The sequence below is a fragment of the Chiloscyllium plagiosum genome, unplaced genomic scaffold (genome assembly GCF_037043375.1).
Source record: "Chiloscyllium plagiosum isolate Xiang-an unplaced genomic scaffold, Cpla_swu_hap1 HiC_scaffold_16, whole genome shotgun sequence".
NCBI classification, from domain to species: Eukaryota; Metazoa; Chordata; class Chondrichthyes; order Orectolobiformes; family Hemiscylliidae; genus Chiloscyllium; species Chiloscyllium plagiosum.
The window spans coordinates 68,537,070-68,559,044 of NW_028270154.1; the positions used below are offsets into that span (position 1 = coordinate 68,537,070).

Below are 21,975 nucleotides of genomic sequence, written 5' to 3' on the forward strand. Positions count from 1 at the left end.
TGTTAGGGTGAAAGGGAAGGCTGGTAGGTGTAGGGAAAGCTGGATGACTAAAGAAATTGAGGGTTTGGTTAAGAAAAAGAAGGAAGCATATGTAAGGTATAGACAGGATAGATCAAGTGAATCCTTAGAAGAGTATAAAGGCAGGAGGAATATACTTCAGATGGAAATCAGGAGGGCGAAAAAAGTCTCTAACCTCCACATTTCTGTTGTGCCTTTCTCATAGAACAATTGTTCCCAACTTACACTCCACAGCTCCTGTCCAATAGACATATAATTTCCCTTCCCCCAATTAAATACCGTTCCATGCTGTCTGCTCCTATCAGTCTCCATGGCTATGGTAAAGGTGAGGCCTTGAATATTGTGTGTCATGAATATTTATTTCTGAATTATGATTACCTTCTAACAATGGCATAAATTTTAAATTTCTCCACCAGGTGTGTTCTCACTGTGCAAGCATGTAAAGTACCAATGGTTGCTAGCTAGCCCACAGCTTCACATCAATCTACAAACCCATCCACTGTATTATGCAAGTGGCCAAGCATGGTAAGTACTATGAAGCTGAAAGTGTGTACTGTACCTTTAAGAGGGAGTGTGAATGCTGTATTGCACTGACAGTTTAGAAACACATTTCATATGACTAGCTAGCAGTCTCAGAATTTTCTGGAAAATTAAAAATATATGACATTTGTCTGTGAAACAGATATCGGAATTGGTTTTCTATTTTGACAACAATTTGAATTTAACCAATCACTTTAAATTTTGCCCCAGGATTCTAAAACCAATTGATTTTGAATTTATTGTTTAACCAACTTCAAACCAATGAGATGATCCAATGTTGGAGGCAGGCAGTTTGAAAGTCAGAGAGATAGTAACTGCCATCAAGAGAGACTGACATTCAAAACACCTTTTTAATATGAAACATCTTTCCATTAAAATACAGAAGATGACCCAGGCAGAAATTCAGCCGTAAGAAGGAGGATACCAAAGGCTACAGCCACTGTGTAATTCTAAAATTAAGTTGATGTCATCTTAATATCGGTTTTTATTGGAACAGTATGTTGTTATAGAGTTGAAGGCAGATAACAAACATTTAAGGAAAAGGAGGTTTAGAGTTGTAAATAGTTGTTGCTAAATTAGATTACTTTACAGTGTGGAAACAGGCCCTTCGGCCCAACAAGTCCACACCGACCCGCCGAAGCGCAACCCACCCATACCCCTACATTTACCCCTTACCTAACACTACAGACAATTTAGCATGGCCAATTCACCTGACCTGCACATCTTTGGACTGTGGGAGGAAACCGGAGCACCCAGAGGAAACCCACGCAGACACGGGGAGAATGTGCAAACTCCACACAGTCAGTCACCTGAGGCGGGAATTGAACCCGGGTCTCTGGCGCTGTGAAGCAGCAGTGCTAACCACTGTGCCACCATGCCGCCCACTAAATGTTCACTTTTAGAGTTAAAGAATAAATTGATATTTTTTTCTTTAAATAGTGGAATTTGGGAGTTCTCTGTCACTCATCCTCTAACAGATTATGAGGCGAGGTGAGCTTTTCTAGGTGATTGGTTTAATTAGCAGAAGGGTTCACCGCTGAGTTGTTAAAAATAAATCTTCAAGGGTCAATTGTGTGGTGTGTGATGTGTGTGTAGAAGAGGGGACTAATTCTCTGCCAATGTGTACTTTTCTGCCGCATGTCACTGTAATGGTGAGAACCGCTGAATCGTTCACCTTTGTTTGTATGACTAGCTCATCTGTCTTATTCCAGATGCTTTCTGAAAGAACTTTCATTTCATTTTTTAAACTCCTATTCTCTGCAAATACCTTATTTGTTATTGAAGTCAAGTTTAATATGATTGTTATTCATTTTCCAGGAATTATAATTAATGACTAAAATGTATGATTTTGAATAATTCATCTTCAGTTTATAAATATTATACGTGACTACACTGTATTTTAGTTCTAGAAGATAATGATTCAAATCCCATTTTAAATGAGAGCTAGTCATGTATAATTTAGGGATTTTTGCTTAGTTTATTCAATCACTTTTGTTCATATTATAAATGGGCTGCCAGCAGCGTAGCTCAAGACAGCATTTATAATATTTTGGAGATTGAATTACAAGATTACTGGCAGATTGCTAAACTAGCACATTCTGCAAGAGCAAGGTAAAATATAGAATTATCAGGATGCTCATGATATGGAACCATGTCTGCAAGGATTCCAGATTGACAACTCCAGTTTAAAACATTGTTGTTTATTGTGCAAATTCCTTATTTGAAACATGGAATAGAGAATTCAACCTCATGGTCTTTAGCTCTTGTCCTTTTATTTATGATTTCTTTAAATAATCACTAACAAACAAAAAAAGAAATCAATTTGAGAAGTTGAAAAAAAAAGCACCTGAAAATCTCAGCAGCTCTGGAAGCATCTATTTGGACAAAAAAAATATTAATGCTTCGAATGCTTTATGAGTATCCTTTAGAACTGAAAAGGACAGGAAAATGGTAGTTTTTATGCTGTTGACAAAGGGAGAGGAGGATGATTGAGTAAAGCAAATTGGGAGGGTGCCCAAAACAAAAAGATCAATTAGAGCATAATTTATTCAGGAGAAAAGATACTTAACATCCAGTCACTTGACTGGGGTTTGAATGGTTCATTTACAATTCACACTTCATTTTCACAGGTGTGAAATCACTTAAAGAAATATTAAAGAGACCACAATCACAGATTTTTTTGGGGTAATTAAATCACTTTTTTAAACAAAAAAAAATCACCAGTCCTCAATATACACAGTTAGAAAGTTCATAACAGCATGCTAACACAACAAAGCCATAATTTTGTCAATGCAGCCCAATGAAATGATTTTGGCTATTACTCATTGTGATATTATGTATTTTAGTTACATTTATAAAAACTAAACTTTAATATTCAAAAGAATAATTTCAACAAAGGAATCACAAGGAAATGTGTCCAATTTGCAATATGGGCTTCAAACAGGCAAGGAGGTATATCCCAAATGCATACATTTGTAAAACTATCCCTATGGCATTACTCTAAATGGAAAGTAATGTATCTCGGAGTACTTAATGAATGGAGAAGAATTTGAGGAGATTCCTACAGCAGATAACTTAAGACATTATGGGATTCTGTTTAGATCTTTGGAATTTTATGATATCATCCTTTCTTATGTATCTTGAAATGATTTCCACATAGGAGTACCTACTGGTCAGTGCTGACCCCTTATTTCCATAATTGATCTAAATAGGAAAACCAAGAAATAACAACATATGATTCAAGATATCATTCATCTCTCATACACTAAATTAACATATGTCCATAATAGCTTGAGATTCTAGCATTTGGCAACTTTGTTGCTTTTTTAGATTTAGATTTAGATTACTTACAGCATGGAAACAGGCCCTTCAGCCCAACAAGTCCACACCGACCCGCCGAAGCGCACCCACCCATACCCATTCCCCTACATTTACCCCTGCATCTAACACTATGGGCAATTTAGGATGTGAAAGGAGCTAACTGAATACAACAATCGTTTCTTTCATCTCTTTCAATGTTTTTACTATCTTCATACTTGGAACCTCACTCACTTTCATGAATATTTTTGTCTATAGTTCAGCAAGATCATTGATACAAGATCGCAATGTAAGTTTATCAGTTTGAATAGAAAAGCACTAAATAGTAGAACAGTTAGTAGCAGCATCAAAAGGAGAATAGAGACTATCATTCACAAAAAAACTCAAATGGCACCAAGTCGTTTGTAGATGTCTGCAGGGCAAATCTGAAAATTATTCACAATGTAGATTCACATGGATAGAAGAAAATGAAAGTATTTCTTGATAGGAAGCCAATGGAAAGGAAGGCTTTGTAAACAATTAAACATTAACATTGTAAGCAATTAGTTAGCAGAAAAGGGAACTGGATAGGTTAGGATTTGATCTAAAGAAATAGGAAACAAAAATACATCTGTTAGACATTGACGAGACCAGGCAGACACTACGACAATGGATGAATGGACACCGCACAACAATCACCAAACAGAAGTGTTCCCTCCCAGTCAGGGAACACTTCAGCGGTCAGGGACATGTGGCCTCAGATCTTTCAGTGACCATTCTCCAAGATGGACTTCGGGATACTCAACAACGCAAAATGGCCGAACAGAGGCTGATACCCAAGTTTGATACCCATGAGAATGGCCTCAACCAGGAATTGGGTTCATGTCGCACTACAGGTGACCCCACTGCACCATGCACTCTTTCACGCACACATACACTCACACATATTCACACGCTAATGCAAACCCTCTACCATACACATACCCTCCACACTCACACACCCTCTCACAGGCTTATTCTCCATCACACAAACTTTACCAAGCATGCACACACATAAAAACACACTCTCTCACATGCACACACTCACATGCTGACTCTCTCTCTGTCTCATGCACGTACACACCCATATAAGTCTATGGGGTGAATTTGCATTTGCAAAATTATATTTGCAGATACATTCTAAATTGCTCAAAAAGCACACAATCTGCAGGCAGGCAGTGCAGGCCAGCGATCCGTGTCCACCCCAGTCCAACACCGGCTCCTCCACATCACTGTAAGACTTGTAAGGTGAGGGAAGAGGCATAAATTGTGAAATTATAAACTCATATCAAGTTGTATGGCAGTGGTAAATAAGGCCAAAAGAATATTTGCCCATTTGAATGGAATAGAACACAAAACAAATCAATACTGATTCTATACACAAGGAACTGGGCAATTCACATTTCAAGTATTGTTCATATTTTGCTTTACAATTTATAAATAGATCTTTTGGCTCTGGAAATTGTGGATTGAAGGACTACTCAACTGATCACTGATGTCAGACATCTAAATTACAGAGTGAGGAAAACAAGAGGAGAGTACATGTGTCTACTATGACTCTAAGAAAGGCCACAAATGGTATTTACTGTGCAAGAGTTTTTTATAACAACATTGTGGTTAGCACTGCTGCCTCACAGCGCCAGAGACCCGGGTTCAATTCCCGCCTCAGGCGACTGACTGTGTGGAGTTTGCACATTCTCCCCGTGTCTGCGTGGGTTTCCTCCGGGTGCTCCGGTTTCCTCCCACAGTCCAAAGATGTGCAGGTCAGGTGAATTGGCCATGCTAAATTGCCCGTAGTGTTAGGTAAGGGGTAAATGTAGGGGTATGGGTGGGTTGCGCTTCGGCGGGTCGGTGTGGACTTGTTGGGCCGAAGGGCCTGTTTCCACACTGTAAGTTATCTAATCTAATCTAATTGCTAAAGGGTCATGAAGTTATAGATCTGCTCTCCATTGGGCATCAATAGCATAGTACAGGTGCAGTTAGAGTTCAGAGAACAGTTTCTTAAAAATCTAATGGTAAGGTTGGAGTCTGGGATATCTCAGTTTTCTGTCGTGAAAAGACTTGCTTCAAGTGCCTTCAATTGCAGCAGCAGCAGGAGCTGTGAGAGTGAAGAGCTGAGTGGGAGCAGTGAGAGTGAAGAGCTGAGTGGGAGCAGTGAGAGTGAAGAGCTGATCAGGAGTGGTGAGAGTGAAGAGCTCAGTGGGAGCGGTGAGAGTGAAGAGCTGAGTGGGAGCAGTGAGAGTGAAGAGCTGAGTGGGAGTGGCGAGAGTGAAGAGCTGATCAGGAGTGGTGAGAGTGAAGAGCTCAGTGGGAGCGGTGAGAGTGAAGAGCTGAGTGGGAGCAGTGAGAGTGAAGAGCTGAGTGGGAGTGGCGAGAGTGAAGAGCTGATCAGGAGTGGTGAGAGTGAAGAGATCAGTGGGAGCGGTGAGAGTGAAGAGCTGAGTGGGAGCAGTGAGAGTGAAGAGCTGATCGGGAGCGGTGAGAGTGAAGAGCTCAGTGGGAGCGGTCAAACTCTGGAAAGGTGAGTGAACTGATATATTTTTGCAGCGGCTGAACCTGAGACAATACACGTGTTATGTCTCCCACCTTCCCTCCTCCTCTAGCCAGGAAAAAAGAACTTTGTGGTGAGTTAATAAGGTAAGGCTTTTTTCAATTTTTTAATAATCATGTGATTGGTAAAAACTTTTCTTTTTCCTTTCTCAAAGTTAAGAATAAGTTAAGCTTTAGATTAAATGGCAGATGATGTCAGACTCGTGCTATGCTTCTCTTGCTCAATGTGGGAGCTCAAGAACGCGACTGATGTCCCTGACTCCTTCACATGCAGGAAATGCATCCAGCAGCAGCCCTTGTTAGACTGCATGATGGCTCTGGAGCTGCGGATAGATTCACTTTGGAGCATATGTGATGCTGAGGGGGTCATGGATTCATGAATTGATTAGATTAGATTAGATTACAGTGTGGAAACAGGCCCTTCGGCCCAACAAGTCCACACCGACCCGCCGAAGCGAAACCCACCCATACCCCTACATTTGCCCCTTACCTAACACTACGGACAATTTAGCACGGCCAATTCACCTGACCCTGCACATCTTTGGACTGTAGGAGGAAACCGGAGCACCCGGAGGAAACCCACGCAGACACGGGGAGAATGTGCAAACTCCACACAGTCAGTCGCCTGAGGCGGGAATTGAACCCGGGTCTCTGGCGCTGTGAGGCAGCAGTGCTAACCACTGTGCCACCGTGCCGCCCACAAATTGGTCACACCGTAGATTAGGATGGCAGAAGGACAAAGAGAATGGGTGACGAAAAGGCAGAGAAACAGCAGGAAGGCAGTGCAGGTGACCCTGCGATCATCTCCCTCCAAAACAGCTAAACTGTTTTGGATACTGTTGGGCAGATGGCTAACCAGGGGAAGGCAGCAGTAGCCAGGTTCATAGTACCATGGTTGGCTCTGCTGTACAGAAGGGCGCAAAAAAGAGTGGAAAGGGATTCATCTGTAAGGGGAATAGATAGCCGGTTCTGCGGTCAAAAATGAGATTCCCAAATGGTATGTTGCCTCCCAGCTACAGGGGTCAAGGATGTCTTGGATCGACTGCAGAACATTCTGATGGAGGAGGGTGAACAACAAGCTGTTGTGGTGCATATAGGCACCAATGATACAGGTAAAAACAGGATGAGGTCTTATAAGCAGAATTTAGGGGGTTAGGAGCCCAGTTGGAACCTCAGAGGTAGTAATCTCAGGATTGCTACCAGTGCTAAGTGCTAGTCTACCTTGATTGTTTGTTGAAACTTTATTGCTGGAACAGCACACAGGTCAGGCAGCATCCAGGGAACAGGAGATTCGACGTTTCGGGCACAGGCCCTTCTTCAGGAATGAGCAGAGAGTGTTCAGCAGGAGAAGATAAAAGGTAGGGAGGAGGGACTTGGAGGAGGGCCGTTGGAAATGTGATAGGTGGAAAGAGGTCAAGGTGAGGGTGATAGGTCGGAGTAGGATGGAGGCAGAGAGGTCAAGAAGAAGACTGCAGGTCAGGAAGGCGGTGCCGGGGTGGAGGGATTCGGCTGAGACAAGGTGGGGGGAGGGGGGATGAAGAAACTGATGAAGTCGAAGTTCATCCCCTGTGGTTGGAGGGTTCCCAGTCGGAAGATAAGACGCTCCTCCTCCGACCGTCGCGTTGTTGTGGTTTGGCGGTGGATGAGTCCAATGACCTGCATATCCTCGGTGGAGTGGGAGGGGGAGTTGAAATGCTGTGCTACAGGGTGGTTGGGTTGGTTCGTCCGGGTGGCCCAGAGGTGCTCTCTGAATCGCTCCGCAAGTAGGCGGCCTGTCTCCCCAATATAGAGGAGGCCACACCGGCTGCAGCGGATGCAGTAGATGAGGTGGTTGGAGGTGCAGGTGAATCTGTGGCAGATATGGAAGTTTCCTTTGGGGCCTTGGAGAGAAGTGAGGGGGGAGGTGTGGGCGCAAGTGTTGCACCTCCTGCGGTTGCAAGGGAAGGTGCCGGAAGTGGAGGTTGGGTCGGTGGGGGGTGTGGATCTGACAAGGGAGTCGCGGAGGGAGTGGTCTCTACGGAAAGCTGATAGGGAGGGGGAGGGAAATATATCCTTGGTGCTGGGGTCTGTTTGGAGGTGGCGGAAGTGACGGCGGATGATGCGCTGTACATGGAGATTGGTGGGGTGGTAGGTGAGGACCAGTGGGGTTCTGTCCTGGTGGCGGTTGGAGGGGCGGGGCTCAAGGGCGGAGGAGCGGGAAGTGGAGGAGATGCGGTGGAGGGCACCGTCGACCACGTCGGGGGGGGAAATTGCGGTCCTTGAAGAAGGAGGCCATCTGTGTTGTACGTATTTTGAACTGGTCCTCCTGGGAGCAGATGCGGCGGAGACGAAGGAATTGGGAGAATGGGATGGCGTTTTTACAGGGGGCAGGATGGGAGGAGGTGTAGTCCAGGTAGCTGTGGGAGTCGGTTGGTTTGTAGTAGATGTCCGTGTTGATTCGGTCGCCTGAGATAGAAACAGAAAGGTCTAGGAAGGGGAGGGAGGAGTCCGAGACTGTCCAGGTGAATTTGAGGTCGGGGTGGAAGGTGTTAGTGTAGTGGATGAACTGTTCAACCTCCTCGTGGGAGCACGAGGTAGCGCCGATACAGTCATCAATGTAGCGAAGGAAAAGATGGGGGGTGGGGCCAGTGTAGTTGCGGAAGATGGATTGTTCCACATACCCTACGAAGAGGCAGGCATAGCTGGGGCCCATGCGGGTGCCCATGGCTACTCCTTTTGTTTGGAGAAAGTGGGAGGATTGGAAAGAAAAGTTGTTCAGGGTGAGGACCAGTTCGGTCAGTCGAAGGAGGGTGTCGGTGGAAGGGTACTGGGTGGTATGGCGGGAAAGGAAGAAGCGGAGTGCTTTGAGTCCTTCGTGATGGGGGATGGAGGTGTACAGGGACTGGATGTCCATGGTGAAGATGAGGCGTTGGGGACCGGGGAAGCGGAAATCCTGGAGGAGGTGGAGGGCGTGGGTGGTGTCACGAACGTAGGTGGGGAGTTCTTGGACTAATGGGGACAGGACCGTGTCGAGGTATGCCGAAATGAGTTCGGTTGGGCAGGAGCAGGCTGAGACGATGGGTCGTCCGGGGCAGTCAGGTTTGTGGATTTTGGGCAGGAGGTAGAAACGGGCGGTGCGGGGTTGTGGGACTATGAGGTTGGAGGCGGTGGATGGGAGGTCCCCTGAGGTGATGAGGTTATGGATGGTCTGGGAGATGATGGTTTGGTGGTGGGGGGTGGAGTCATGGTCAAGGGGACGGTAGGAGGAGGTATCTGCGAGCTGGCGTTTGGCCTCAGCGGTGTAAAGGTCAGTGCGCCAAACTACTACTGCGCCTCCCTTGTCAGCTGGATTGATGGTGAGGTTGGGATTGGAACGGAGGGAGTGGAGGGCTGCGCGTTCCGAGGGTGAGAGGTTGGAGTGGGTGGGAGGGGTGTGGGAGTTCAGGTAGCGGTTAATATCGCGGCGGCAGTTTGCTATGAAGAGGTCGCGGGCAGGTAGGAGGCCAGCACGGGGTGTCCAGGTGGACGGGGTGTGTTGGAGGTGGGAGAAGGGGTCGTCAGAGGGTGGGCGAGAGTCTTGATTGAAGAAGAAGGCACGGAGGCGAAGGCGGCGGAAGAATTGTTCGATGTCACTCCGTGTATTGAATTCATTGACCCGAGAACGTGTGGGAACGAAGGTGAGACCTCTGCTGAGGACTGATCTTTCATCCTCAGAGAGGGGCAAGTCTGGAGGGATGGTGAACACACGGCAGGGCGGGGAGCTAGGACCTGGTGTGGGACTGGAGCTGGATGTGGGGGCGGGGTTAGGCCTGGGGGCGGGGACAGAGGTCGGCGTGGGGGCGGAGTTGGACATGGTGATGGAGACCGGCGGGACCCTCCAACCACAGGGTATGAACTTGGACTTCACCAGTTTCTTCACCCCCCCTCCCCCCACCTTGTCTCAGCCGAATCCCTCCAGCCCGGCACCGCCTTCCTGACCTGCAGTCTTCTTCTTGACCTCTCCGCCTCCATCCTACTCCGACCTATCACCCTCACCTTGACCTCTTTCCACCTATCACATTTCCAACGGCCCTCCTCCAAGTCCCTCCTCCCTACCTTTTATCTTCTCCTGCTGAACACTCTCTGCTCATTCCTGAAGAAGGGCCTGTGCCCGAAACGTCGAATCTCCTGTTCCCTGGATGCTGCCTGACCTGCTGTGCTGTTCCAGCAAGAAAGTTTCAACTTTGATCTCCAGCATCTGCAGACCTCACTTTCTCCTACCTTGATTGTTTACCTTGGCTGACACCAATTGTTACAGTTAACCTGAGAATGATTTACATATGAAAGAAGTGAAACTATCATGGTATTCTAACAGATGAAAGACTCAACAAACAATCAAGATATTTTTCAAAGTTGTATTTCAGTTACATCACACTGTAAACTTTTGCTATAAATTCTGTGTCTTATAATTGTGTCCTCCACAACACCAGATAAAGGAGCAACGTTCCAAAAGCTAGTGCTTCCAATTAAATCTGTTGGACTATAACCTGGTGTTGTGTGATTTTTAATGCCGTTGGGGAGAATTTAAACTAATGTGGCGGGGGATGGGAACCAAATGAGGAGGTAATTGGTGAGTAAGGAGGTAGTAACTAAAACCTGTAAGGAACTAGACAATGAAATCAGCTTGACTAAGGGGAAGAATAGGCAGGGAGCCAATGAATGCAAAGGGACAGGTGGTCTGAGTTGCATTTGTTTTAATGCAAGAATTGTAGTAGATAAGGCTTAGGTTTGGATTAATACCTAGGAGCATGATGTTATTGCTATTACTGAGACTTGTTGAGGGAAGGGGATGATTGACAACAAAATATCCTAGGATATCGATACTTCAGGCCAGATAGAGAGGGTGGTAAAAGGGGTGGAGGAGTTGCATTACTGGTTGGAGAGGATAGAGCTGAAAATGTGTTGCTGGAAAAGCACAGCAGGTCAGGCAGCATCCAAGGAACAGGAGAATCGACGTTTCGGGCATGAGCCCTTCTTCAGGAGCTCATGCCCGAAACGTCAATTCTCCTGTTCCTTGGATGCTGCCTGACTTGCTGTGCTTTTCCAGCAACACATTTTCAGCTCTGATCTCCAGCATCTGCAGTCCTCAGTTTTTTTCCTGGTTGGAGAGGATATCACAGCTGTGTTGAAGGAGGGCACTATGGAGGACTTGAGCAGTGAGGCAATATGGGCAGAGCACAGAAATAGGAACGGTGCAGTAACAATGCTGGGGCTGTACTATAGGCCAAGCAACAGTGAGCATGAGATAGAGGTATAAATATGTAAACAGATTATGGAAAGACGTAGGAGCAACAGGGTGGTGGCGATAGGAGATTTTAATTTTCCGAACATTCAATGGGATTCACTTAGTATTGGAGGTCTAGATGGAGACGAATTTGTAAGGAGCATCCAGGAGGGCTTTCCATACCAGTATATAAGTAGTTCAACTCAGAAAGGGGACATACTGGACCTGCTGTTGGGGAATGAGCCTAGTCAGGTGGTTGAATTTTCAGTAAGGGTTTACTTTGGGAATAGTGATCACAATTGTGTAAGTTTTAGAATACTCATGGACAAAGACTGGAGTGGTACTAAATTGGGGGAACGCCGATCATACCAAAATTCGACAGGAGCTGGGGAATGTAGACTGGGAGCAGCTCTTTGAAGGTAACTCCACATTTGATATGTGAGAGGTTTTTAGAAAGAGGTTTATTAGAGTGCAGGAGAGGCATGTTCATGCAAAAATGATGGTTAGAAATGGCAAGATTAGGGAACCATGGATGACAGGCGAAATTGTGAGACCAGCCAAGAGGAAAAAGGAAGCTTTCATAACATCTAGGTGACTGAAAACTGATGAAGCTTTGGAAGAATATCAGGAATATATGACCAATCTGAAATGAGGAATTAACAGGGCTAAAAGAGATAGTGAGATATCTTTAGCAAACCGGGGTAAGGAAAATCCCATATCCTTTTATTCATATATGAAGAGTAAGAGAGGAACGAGAGGAAGGGTTGGCCAAATCAATGACAAAGGAGGAAAGTTATGCGGGGAGTCAGAGAAAATGAGTGAAATTCTTAATGAGTACTTTGCATGGGTATTCACTGAGGAGAGGGACATGATGGATGTTGAGATTAGGGATAGATGTTTGATTACTCTGGGTCAAGTCAGCAAAAGGAGGGACAAAGTATTAGGAATTTTAAAAGGCATTAAGGTGGACAAGTCCCTGGGTCCGGATGAGATCTATCCCAGGTTACTGAGAGACGTGGGAGAGGAAATAGCTGGGCCCTTAACAGATCTTTGCAACATCCTTGAATATGTGTGAAATCCCAGAGGACTGGGGAATTGCTAACATTGTACCTTTGTTTAAGAAGGGTAGCAGGGATAATCCAGGTAATTATAGACTGGTGAGCCAGATGTCAGTGTAGGGAAACTTCTGGAGAAGATACTGAAAGATAGGATCTCTTTACATTTGGAAGAAAATAGGTAACATGATTTGGTGCAGGGAAGGTCATGTCTTGCCAATTTAAAATAATTTTTTGAGGAAGTGACAAAGTTGATTGATGAGGCAAGGACTGTAGATGTCACATACATGGACTTCAGTAAGGAGAACTGTGACCAATGATGTTCCACAGGGATCCGTGCTGGGACCACTGTTGCTTGTGATATTCATAAATGATTTAGAGGAAGGTATAGGTGGTGTGATTAGCAAGTTTGCAGATGACACTAAGATTGATGGAGTAGCAGAGAGTGAAGGGGATTGTCGGAGAATACAGTAGAATGTAGATTGATTGGAGAGTTGGGCAGAGAAATGGCAGATGGTAGATGAAGTTCAATCCGGGCAAATGCAAAGTGATGCATTTAGAAAGAATTGATTTGAATTTAATTGAATTGAATTTATTTATTGTTATGTGTACCGAGGCACAGTGAAAAGCTTTGTCTTGTGAGCAATACGGGCAGATCACACAGTTAAGTAGTATAGGTAAGTAAATAATAGGTAGATAGGAGCAAAAAACCAAAACACAGGTACAGGTGAATGCTAAGAGTTTATGAGTCCATTCAGTATTCTAACAGCAGTAGGATAGAAACGGTTTCAAAATTGGCTGGTGAGTGTGTTCAGGCTACTGTACCTTCTGCCTGATAGTAGAGGTTGTAGAACAGCCTTGCCAGGGTGGGATGGATCTTTGAGAATGCTGGCGGCCTTTCCCTGACAGCAGGCCTGGTAGATGGGACATTTGTCTTTGTGGTTTTCTAGGCCGAGTTCACCACTCTCTGGAAACATCTCCGATCTTGAATGGCACAGTTGCCATACCAGGTAGTGATACATCCAGACAGAATGCTCTCAATGGCATACCTATAAAGGTTGGCAAGGGTATTCACCATCATGTCAAATTTCCTTAGCTGCCTGAGAAAAAAGAGACGTTGTCCGGCCTTTGTAACCAATGTGTCCACATGAAGACTCCAAGAAAGCTTGTTGTGGATGACCACTCCCAGGAGCTTGACACTCTCCACTCTTTCCACCTCTGTGCTGTTAATGTGTAGCGGGGCATGAGTAACATCCCACCGAAAGTCAATGAGTTACTTGGTTTTGCAGGCATTGAGAGCTAAGTTGTTCTCAGTGCACCATTTTTCCAGGTCTTCCACCTCCCATTAGTAGTCTGTTTCGTTGCCACCTGAGACTCGACCGACTATGGTGGTGTCATCGGCGAACTTGTAAATGGCATTAGTCTGGTATTTGGGGACACAGTCTTGGGTATACAGTGAGTACAGCAGGGGGCTGAGTATGCACCCCTGGGCGGCTCCAGTGTTGAGTGTTAGTGGGGATGAAATACTGTCCCCAGTCTTCACTGATTGTGGCCTGTGGATCAGGAAACTGAGGATCCAGTTGTAGAGAGTGGGGCTTTGTCCGAGTTCACTAAGTTTAATAATTAGTCTCGAGGGGATAATAGTGTTGAAGACTGAACTGTAGTCAATGAATAGGATTCTTACATAGCTTTTCTTGGTGTCAAGATGTTCTGGGGAGGAGTGAAGGGGAAGTGATATTGAATCTGACGTGGATCTGTTGGTCCGATAGGCAAATTGGAGTGGGTCTAAGTAGCATGGAGGCTGGAGTTGATTATTGCCATGACCAACCTTTCAAAGCACTTCATGACTACCGAAGTTAGAGCCACTGGGTGATTATCATTGAGACATGCTGCATGAGCCTTCTTCGGCACATGGTTGATGTTGGTCCTCTTGAACCAGGCAGGGACAGTGGCCTGCTGCAGGGAGAGGTTGAAGATGACTGAGAAGACACTCTGCCAGAAGACCAAGATCAAGATCAAACTTTACAGTAAATGGAAAAGTCCTGGGGAAAATTGATGTATAGAGACATCTGGATGCTCAAGTTAATTTTTCCCTCATGGTGGCAACGCAGGTCAGTAGAGTGGTCAAGAAGGCACATGGCATGCTTTTCTTCATCGGACGGGATATTGAGTACAAGAGTTGGCAGGTTATGTTACTGTTGTACAAGAATTTGGTTCGGCCAGATTTGGAATACTGCATACAGTTCTGGTTGCCACATTAACAAAAGGATGTGAATGCTTTGGAGAGCATGCAGAGGAAGTTCACCAGGATATTGCCTGGTATGGAGGGCGCTAGATATGAAGAGAGGTAGAGTAGATTAGGATTATTTTCATTAAAAAGGTGAAGGTTAGAGGGACCTGATTGAGGTCTACAAAGTCATGAGAGGTCTAGACAGGGTGGATAGCAAGAAGCTTTTTGCCCCAGAGTGGGGGACTCAAATTACTGGAGCTCACAAGTTCAAAGTGAGAGGGGACAAAGTTTAGGTGAGATATGTGTGGAAGGTTCTTTATGCAGAGGGTGGTGGGTGCCTGGATCATGATTCCGGTGGAGATGGTAGAGGTGGGCACGTTAACATCATTTAAGATGTATCTAGACAGATACAGGAATGGGCAGGGAGCAGAGAGATACAGGTCCTTGGAAAATAGATGACAATGGATTGGAGCAAGCTTGGAGTGGCGAAGGGCCTGTTCCTGTACTGTATTTTTCTTTGTTCTATTATCATGTATAAAAATGTTACGCATTAATAAGCAAATGAGCAGTGATGAAGATCAAGAAACAGACCTGAAATCGTCTACACTACAGAACATAAAAATAAATCACCTCTTCAAAAATTGTTCACATTTTAAAGACTCGTATGCAGTCAGAAGAACCACAGAGCTGAGCTACTGTGAAGGAAAACTACTGACCAGAAAACATTTGCAGAGAAGTCAAAACATTTCATAGTTAGTAATCAGGGCAACATGTTTTTTTAAAAAAGTGAATAAAAGCTGCAAGACCAGTAAAAGCCTATTAGCAACCAAGAGATAAATTCAGAAGTTCAATGATCATCATCAGTGGTCCCTTACAGACAAGGAGGATGCTCTTTCACTCTCTGGGGAGACTGTAGGTGGCTGTACAGAATAATCCAGCTTCCACAGACTCTGCCACACTTGCAACAGAATATGGTAATGAGCAAGGATTGAGGGTACGTTGGTGTGGTAACATGTTCCTTGTGCTGATTTTGTCTTGCTTCCACTTTTTTCTGATGTTCCTCTACTTGAGATTAGATTACATTCCCTACAGTGTGGAAACAGGCCCTTCGGCCCAACAAGTTCACTCTGACCCTCTGAAGAGTAACCCACCCAGACCCATTTCCCTCTAACTAATGCACCTAACACTATGGGCAATTTAGCATGGCCAATCCACCTGGCCTGCACATCTTTGGATTGTGGGAGGAAACCGGAGCACCCAAAGGAAACCCACACAGACACAGAGAATGTGCAAACTCCACACAGTCACCCAAGGCTGGAATTGAACACGGGACCCTGGCATTGTGAGGCAGCAGTGCTAACCACTGAGCCACTGAGCCGCCCGACTTGGACCATTGATTCTCAGATTGGGTCAGTGTGAATGGTGCATTTTGCCAGTTAGGTCTTGAGGGTATCCCTGAAGTGTTTTCTCCATCCACCTCGGACTTGTCTGCCATTTTAAATCTGAGAGTACAGTGCCTGTTTGGGGAGACTTGTGTTGGTCATATGGCTGATGTGCCCAGTCATTGTAGCCAATCAAGGATGGTCAATGCCTCAATGCTGGGGATGTTGGCCTTGTCAAGGATGCTGGTGTTGGTACATCTGTCTTACCAGTAGATTTGCAGAATCTTGCACAGGCAGCATGAGTAGTACTGTTTCAGCACCTTGAGCTGTCTGCTGTAGGCAGTCCATGTTTCAGAGCCATATACGAGGGCAGGAACCACCAGAGCTCTATATATCATCACCTTAGTGTCAAAGCAGATGTTATTGTCATAGAGTCATAGAGATGCACAGCATGGAAACAGATCCTTTGGTCCAATCTGTCCACGCCAACCAGATATCCCAACCCAATCTAGTCCCACCTGCCAACACCCAGCCCATACCCCTCCAAACCCTTCCTATTCATATATCCATCTAAATGCCTCTTAAATGTTGCAATTGTACCAGCCTCCACCACTTCTTCTGGCAGCTCATTCCATACACGTACCACCCTCTGTGTGAAAAAATGTGCCTCTTGGGTCTCCTTTTTATCTTTCCCCTCTCACCCTAAACCTATGCCATCTAGTTCTGGACTCCGCCACCCCAGGGAAAAGACTTTGTTTATTCATCCTATCCATGCCCCTCATAAATTTGTAAACCTCTATAAGGTCACCCCTCAGCCTCTGACGCTCCAGGGAAAACAGCCCCAGCCTGTTCAGCATCACCCTATAGCTCAAATCCTCCAACCCTGGCAACATCCTTCTAAATCTTTTCTGAACCCTTTCAAGTTTCACAACATCTTTCCGATAGGAAGGAGACCAGAATTGCACGCAATATTCCAACAGTGGCCTAACCAATGTCCTGTACAGCCGCAACATGACCTCCCAACTCCTGTACTCAATACTCTGACCAATAAAGGAAAGTGTAACAAACTGCTTCTTCACTATCCTAACCACCACTTTCAAGGAGCTATGAACCTGCACGCCAAGGTGTCTTTGTTCAGCAACACTCCCTAGGACCTTACCATTAAGTGTCTGCTAAGATTTGCTTTCCCAAAATGCAGCATCTCGCATTTATCTGAATTAAACTCCATCTGCCACTTCTCAGCCCATTGGCACATCTGGTCAAGATCCTGTTGTAATCTGAGGTAACCCTTTTTTGCTGTCCACTACACCTCCAATTTTGGTATCATCTGCAAACTTACTAACTGTACCTCTTATGCTCGCATCCAAATCATTTATGTAAATGACAAAAAGTAGAGGACCCAGCACTGATCCTTGTGACACTCCACTAGTCACAGGCCTCCAGCCTGAAAAACAACCCTCCACCACCACCCTCTGTCTTCTACCTTTGAGCCAGTTCTGTATCCAAATGGCTAGTTCTCCCTGTATTCCATGAGATCTAACCTTGCTAACCACTCTCCCATGGGGAACCTTGTCGAATGCCTTACTGCAGTCCATATAGATCATATCTCTTTGTTACTTCCTCAAAAAACTCAATCAAGTTTGTGAGACATGATTTCCCACATACAAAGCCATGTTGACTATCCCTAATTAGTCCTTGCCTTTCCAAATACATGTACATCCTGTCCCTCAGGATTCCCTCCAACAACATGCCCACTACTGAGGTCAGGCTCACCGGTCTATAGTTCCCTGGCTTGTCTTTACCACCCTTCTTAAACAGTGGCACCGCGTTTGCCAACCTCCAGTCTTCCAGCACCTCACCTGTGACTATCGATGATACAAATACCTCAGCAAGAGGTCCAGCAATCACTTCTCTAGCTTCCCACAGTGTCCTCGGGTAGACCTGATCAGGTCCTGGGGATTTATCCACCTTTAACCATTTCAAAACATCCAGCACTTCCTCCTCTGTTATCTGGATATTTTCCCTACAGTCTATATCTTCCATATCATTTTTCACAGTAAATACTGATGCAAAATATTCATTTAGTATCTCCCCTATTTTCTGTGGCTCCACACAAAGGCCACCTTGCTAATCTTTGAGGGGCCCTATTCTCTCCCTAGTTACTATAAGACCGTAAGACATAGGAGTGGAAGTAAGGCCATTCGGCCCATCAAGTCCACTCCGCCATTCAATCATGGCTGATGGGCATTTCAACTCCACTTCCCTGCATTATCCCCATAGCCCTTAATTCCTTGTAACATCAAGAATTTATCAATCTCTGCCTTGAAGTCATTTAGCATCCCGGCCTCCACTGCACTCCGCGGCAATGAATTCCACAGGCCCACCACTCTCTGGCTGAAGAAATGTCTCCGCATTTCTGTTCTGAATTTACCCCCTCTAATTCTAAGGCTGTGAGCACGGGCCATAGTCTCCTCACCTAACGGAAACAATTTCCTAGCGTCCACCCTTTCCAAGCCATGTATTATCTTGTAAGTTTCTATTAGATCTCCCCTTAATTTTCTAAACTCCAATGCCTTTTGTCATTAATATATTTGTAAAAACCCTTTTGATTCTCCTTAATTCTATTTGCCAACGCTATCTCATGGCCCCTTTTTGCCCTCCCGATTTCCCTAAGTATACTCCTACTTCCTTTATACTCTTCTAAGGATTCACTCCATCTATTCTGTCTGTATGACATATGCTTCCTTCTTTTTCTTAACCAAACCCTCAATTTCTTTAGTCATCCAGCATTCCCTATACCTACCAGCCTTCCCTTTCACCCTGACAGGAATATATTTTCTCTGGTTTCTTGTTATCTCATTTCTGAAGGCTTCCCATTTTCCAGCTGTCCCTTTACCTGCGAACATCTGCCTCCAATCAGCTTTCGAAAGTTCTTGCCTAATACCGTCAAAATTGGCCTTTCTCCAATTTAGAACTTCAACTTTTAGATCTAGTCTATTCTTTTCCATCACGATTTTAAAACAAATAGAATTTTGGTCGCTGGCCCCAAACTGCTCCCCCACTGACACCTCAGTCACCTGCCCTGCCTTATTGTCATTGAATCCCCTAGCACATGGAACTCACCAGTGATTACTTTGGTCAACAGGCCACTCCTGAGATATTGGAAGTGGCCAACATTCTCTAATACATCGTCATGGATCTTGATAATCTGTGGTTCATTCCTCAATGCCAGACTAGGTTGGTGGAGGATTTTATCTTACAAATGTTCAAGGTGAGACCTGTGCTCACATCTGCTTCTGTTTGAAAAAAAAAGGTACTAATGGTGGTCTGGAGTTTGCACAAATGCAAGCATCATCCATGTACTGCAGCTCAATGACACTGGTGGGGTGACTTTGGTTTTGGCTTGAAGGCAGCAGAGGTCAATCATTTCTCACTGGTTCTGCAGTTTAGCTCCAATCCAGTGGGGAGCTTGTCAGCAGTGAAGTATTACATCGATATAGATTAAGAACAGTATTGGGTTGATGACTCAGCCCTGCTTGATACCAGTCCAAATTGGGAATGAGTTTGGTGGTGGTACCATTTGCCATTTCCATAAGATCAAGCACACATCCAAAAGAGGCCAGTTAGCCAACACCCAAAAGAGTCAGAGTCAATCCCTTGAAAAAGACAGTGGGTGGTGCGGGGGTGGGTAGAAAATCTGAAACATTCTATTGGGAGGCAGAGTTTACACGCAGTATAAAAGTTTCTAAATTGATGCCAGTGTCAGTCAGCGAATGGAAAAATTTAGCAACACGTCAGTTAGCAAAACTTCTCAGAAACAGTCTTGTGGTGCATCAACTGAACAAAACAAGGAGAAGATTTGTTTATGATTGAGAGCTTAACAGTGAAGTTGGATTACTCTATTATTTCAAACGGATGCATGAGAAATGCAAGATTTATTCAGCAAATAAGCAATTAATTAGTTTTCATTGTTTAAAAAACAGCAGAGATAAAGAAAAAGGAATGAGAATGTGAACACATAATGGTGAATTTGATGCAAAGAAAAACAAACATTCTTCAGGCTCAGAAATTTAGTTCACAACAAAAGAATCTAATTCAATCAACAAGATTTTATTTTGAATATCAAATTTGATAATGTTTCTACCCATACATTTTTTAGAAATTCTTCAGCCATCCTGGAAAAGAATTAGTTTATAGAGATGAATGATGACATCATATGGGTAAATTATATGCCATTGCTGATGAAGGGCTTATGCCCAGAACGTCAAATCCCCTGCTCCTCGGATGCTACCTGACATGTTGTGCTTTTCCAGCACCACATTCTCAACTATTTGGGTAAAGGAGAACCAAATGTTCCATTGCAAGTAGCATTTAGAACAGTTGATGCTTGCGCAACTTTTGATTTCGTTCTTTCATCTTTGTTGCTGGAGAACCAACTTTACTGAAGGAATACAAAAAAAAAGCACAATGAGTGTCATGCAGCAAGATCTTAATCCTGACAGATGTCTTGCAAATCAAGAAAATAATCAAGGCCTTTCAACAAAACAGCCAAGCCAACAAAATTCACTGATCCTGATCTTTCCAGAGAAACGTATGCTATCAGATCCACTTGATAGTGGCAGATGTGGTTAAAACAGTTCCTGAAATTTTGGACAGCTTGAGGATTGGACACCAAACCAAATGTTGAATATGTTACTATATGTATCTATTAGATGGGAAAAACATCATATTATGTTTAAGTAGACGATAGATCAATAAGAAACAAATTTAATTTGACAACTTCAAAACATCCTTTTAATCAATATTTCACTTCAAGAGATAAGAGAGAGATTTTCATAAGTTACTTCTTTCTCTAAGTATCTACTGGTCAAAAGCAAAGCACTTAAGCCTTCCAAATCCGAGGCACATTTGATCAGGTTGTTACTAAGAGCATGGAAATATTTATAAATTTTAATGTAAATGTTAATCAATATTCAGAATAAGGAGTTGTCTTGAATCACAGGGTGTGTCAGATTTGGTTTTATGTAATTAAGAGAAGACTCAACAACAGCAAATTTCTTAACTATGAACATTTACTGAGTAATAAAAATGGAAAAGGTAGGAAAAATAAAAGACTGAACAATGAACATCTATTAAATATAGTTAAAAAAAAGGAAAAAGGAAGGGAAAAAAAAGCAATGAGCCTTATGCTGTGCTGCATGTTGGGGACCCCTCAAGTCGATGGCTGGTCTGGAGGCCTAGCACCATTCACGATTCCGGTCGAAGGTGAAGGCCACGACTTGGAATGTAACTCTCTCTCTTACAGTGTATCAAACAACCCGCACAGAAAGGCAGAAGACAAAACTGCTTGATAGTATAGATACAGAAGACAAAACAAGACTCATTCAAGCTCATGCAGCTTGTTGAGTATTATCAACAAAATCAGCCTTTTAGCCCATCTTATACAATGTATTTTCTCATGTAGCTGTCGAATATCATTGACTTTTAGCTCTTTGGCCCATTCAATGCAGGAGTGGAGTTGGAAAAGTTTTGTTAATTATGCTTTAACATCCTGGAGGAACCTTGTGATAATGTCACTGAACTACTTCCAACTGGGGGCATAAATAGGACAATGTGGGCAGAGTTAATCAGATAGAAGTTGGAAGATAGACTGAATTCAGAGAAACATCTCTTAATAATGTAACAGTAAAATTGGAGTCTAATGTATTGCAGTTATGAATGAGAGTTTTAGCATTAAATTGAAGTAACCAGAGTTCTAAAGAAACCCAAGTCTGGAGACAGTTCTTGATCTGACTTTCTCTTCAGCCAGTCTTGAACCCAAACTGATGATTGTGGCATAAAACTACAGGAGAAAATAATGTTATATATAGAAAAGAAAATTTAGAAACAGTTCAATAACAGGATTTAGAAACAGGATTTGCAGGAATCCATAGGATTTAATGAGCCATTCTTTTGTTTTTTTCTGATCCTTGATCTTTTTTGCTTCAAGTCTGTTATTTACAGAAGACACAGAACAATTGGCACACAATTGGTTCAGTCTCCTAGTTTGTGGTTAGAAGCAGTAGCTTAAATAGTGAGAGAGAATATCTTCCAAATCTTTGTTACTCAAAGGACAGACAGAAC

General features: G+C 44.1%; 1 long non-coding RNA gene across 1 annotated transcript in view; it reads right to left on the bottom strand.

The window, feature by feature from the left end:
* Positions 1-20,160: 20,160 nt before the first annotated feature.
* The window catches only part of LOC148147568 (uncharacterized), a 159,879-nt gene continuing 158,064 nt past the window's right edge, over positions 20,161-21,975 (bottom strand). Inside the window, exon 3 of the long non-coding RNA XR_015759673.1 lies at positions 20,161-20,293. This is a non-coding gene — a long non-coding RNA (uncharacterized LOC148147568). The remainder of the gene's footprint in view (positions 20,294-21,975) is intronic.